This window comes from Syngnathus scovelli, unplaced genomic scaffold, assembly GCF_024217435.2.
Source record: "Syngnathus scovelli strain Florida unplaced genomic scaffold, RoL_Ssco_1.2 HiC_scaffold_83, whole genome shotgun sequence".
Taxonomy (NCBI): Eukaryota; Metazoa; Chordata; class Actinopteri; order Syngnathiformes; family Syngnathidae; genus Syngnathus; species Syngnathus scovelli.
In genome coordinates this window covers 49096-52500 of record NW_026061667.1, presented here as the reverse complement: position 1 = coordinate 52500, position 3405 = coordinate 49096, and positions in this window count along the sequence as shown.

The window sequence follows — 3405 nt, the reverse complement described above, 5'->3', positions numbered from 1 at the left end:
GGCCGCCTCGCGCCGGATTCGGCCCCGCTCATTCGTCGGAGTGACCGCCCGACGCGGGCATCGCTAGATTAGCCGTGGCCCCGATCCTTCCCCATCGACAGCCTTTCGCCCCCTGTACTCCGGCCTGTTAGTAAGGCGGCCGGTACCCCCTTTCTTGGATGAGACAGAATCCTTGACGGACCATTCGCAGATTTTTGCCCGGCCTCTGTTTACCGAGGCGGCCGGTACCTCCGTCTGCCTTGGATGGACCGCATCCGCAGATTTTCGTCCGGCCTTAGCTTAAGGAGACGGCCGTTGCCTCCGATCCTCCGGGCTAGAGCCGGGTGAGGTCGTCTCGAACCACGTGCCTGAAGGCCGCCTCGCGCCGGATTCGGCCCCGCTCATTCGTCGGAGTGACCGCCCGACGCGGGCATCGCTAGATTAGCCGTGGCCCCGATCCTTCCCCATCGACAGCCTTTCGCCCCCTTCGCTCCGGCCTCTGAGGCGGCCGGTACCCCTTTCTTGGATGAGACAGAACCCTTGACGGGCCGTTCGCAGATTTTTGCCCGGCCTCTGTTTACCGAGGCGGCCGGTACCTCCGTCTGCCTTGGATGGACCGCATCCGCAGATTTTCGTCCGGCCTTAGCTTAAGGAGACGGCCGTTGCCTCCGATCCTCCGGGCTAGAGCCGGGTGAGGTCGTCTCGAACCACGTGCCTGAAGGCCGCCTACACCGGATTCGGCCCCGCTCATTCGTCGGAGTGACCGCCCGACGCGGGCATCGCTAGATTAGCCGTGGCCCCGATCCTTCCCCATCGACAGCCTTTCGCCCCCTTCGCTCCGGCCTCTGAGGCGGCCGGTACCCCTTTCTTGGATGAGCCAGAACCCTTGACGGGCCGTTCGCAGATTTTTGCCCGGGCTTTGTTTACCGAGGCGGCCGGTACCTCCGTCTGCCTTGGATGGACCGCATCCGCAGATTTTCGTCCGGCCTTAGCTTAAGGAGACGGCCGTTGCCTCCGATCCTCCGGGCTAGAGCCGGGTGAGGTCGTCTCGAACCACGTGCCTGAAGGCCGCCTCGCGCCGGATTCGGCCCCGCTCATTCGTCGGAGTGACCGCCCGACGCGGGCATCGCTAGATTAGCCGTGGCCCCGATCCTTCCCCATCGACAGCCTTTCGCCCCCTTCGCTCCGGCCTCTGAGGCGGCCGGTACCCCTTTCTTGGATGAGCCAGAACCCTTGACGGGCCGTTCGCAGATTTTTGCCCGGGCTTTATTTACCGAGGCGGCCGGTACCTCCGTCTGCCTTGGATGGACCGCATCCGCAGATTTTCGTCCGGCCTTAGCTTAAGGAGACGGCCGTTGCCTCCGATCCTCCGGGCTAGAGCCGGGTGAGGTCGTCTCGAACCACGTGCCTGAAGGCCGCCTCGCGCCGGATTCGGCCCCGCTCATTCGTCGGAGTGACCGCCCGACGCGGGCATCGCTAGATTAGCCGTGGCCCCGATCCTTCCCCATCGACAGCCTTTCGCCCCCTTCGCTCCGGCCTCTGAGGCGGCCGGTACCCCTTTCTTGGATGAGACAGAACCCTTAAAGGGCCGTTCGCAGATTTTTGCCCGGCCTGTGTTTAAGGAGGCGGCCGGTACCTCCCTCCTTGGATGACCTTCTACCCTTGACGGGCCATTCGCAGATTTTTGCCCGGCCTGTGTTTAAGGAGGCGGCCGGTACCTCCTTCCTTGGATGACCCACTACCCTTGACGGGCCCATTCGCAGATTTTTGCCCGGCCTGTTAATAGAGGCGGCCGGTACCCCCTTTCTTGGATGACCTACTACCCTTGACGGGCCATTCGCAGATTTTTGCCCGGCCTGTGTTTAAGGAGGCGGCCGGTACCTCCTTCCTTGGATGACCCACTACCCTTGACGGGCCCATTCGCAGATTTTTGCCCGGCCTGTTAATAGAGGCGGCCGGTACCCCCTTTCTTGGATGACCTACTACCCTTGACGGGCCATTCGCAGATTTTTGCCCGGCCTGTGTTTAAGGAGGCGGCCGGTACCTCCTTCCTTGGATGACCTTCTACCCTTGACGGGCCATTCGTGGATTTTTGCCCGGCCTGTGTTTAGGGAGGCGACCGGTCCTCCGTAACTTGATCGGATTTCCCTTCCGGCCTGAGTTTATGGAGGCGGCCGGTCCTCCGTAGCTTGATTGGATTTCCCTTCCGGCCTGTGTTTAAGGAGGCGGCCGGTCCTCCGTAGCTTGATTGGATTTCCCTTCCGGCCTGAGTTTATGGAGGCGGCCGGTCCTCCGTAGCTTGACCGGATTTCCCTTCCAGCCTGTGTTTAAGGAGGCGGCTGGTCCTCCCCGGTCGGTTGCCAAGCGACCGGGACCCGCAAGTGGGCAGGAACCGTCCACCCAACGCCGGCGAGCCGGGGCCGGTGGGGGCCCTACCAAGGCGGGTCTAACTTCAGGCGGTGCAAACGGGGGAGGGGGGTAAGGACGGCTGCCGGGAGCAGACAGCCGTCCCCGGGAGGGGGTAGTAGCTTCGCGGCGGCCGCCGGGAGCAGACGGCCGTCCGCGCATTCTGCCAATGCCTGTAGGACTTTGAATATTTCACAGCCGTGCTGTGGCACTTAGAAAATTTTTCAGAGACGTGGCACTTAGAAAGTTTTTCAGAGATGTGGCACTTTGAAAGTTTTTGAGAGATGTGGCACTTTGAAAGTTTTTGAGAGATGTGGCACTTAGAAATTTTTTGAGAGATGTGGCACTTAGAAATTTTTTGAGAGATGTGGCACTTTGAAAATTTTTGAGAAATGTGGCACTTAGAAAATTTTCTCTCTCTCTGGAAGTGCCGTGCCTTCTTCAGTTCTGCTATCCGAGCAGGGGACGCTTGCTGGCGGCCGTTACCAGCGCTCGGACCAGGCCCAATTGATTTGCATGGAAAACAATTGCGTCCCCCATGCTCGTTCTGACTATATTTTGCGAAAGGGGGGTAAAGTGATGAGTACACTAAGTGGGGGGACCAACCCATGTACTCTAGAAAAAGTACATGGGTTGACAAAAGACCAGTTGGTAATGCACCCCTGGTACCCAAACCCCTGGTACCTTTAGGCACTTAGAAAAAATTTCGCCCAAATTTGGAGGTCGCTCCAGGGGAAGAGGCCGAATTTTCGCCTATTACGGCCGACCGCGGGAACCAGCCGAGGCGGACGCTTTTCGGCGCAAGAGCCGTTGGCACTTAGAAAATATTCGCTAAACTTCAAAGGACCTCCAGGGGAAGAGGCCGAATTGTCACTTTTTCTGGCCGACATCGGGAACCAGCCGAGTCGGACGATTTACGGCGGAGCAGCCGTTGGCACTTAGAAAATATTCGCCAAACTCGGCCGGACTTCCAGGGGAAGAGGCCGAATTGTCACTTGTTCTGCCCGACATCGGGAACCA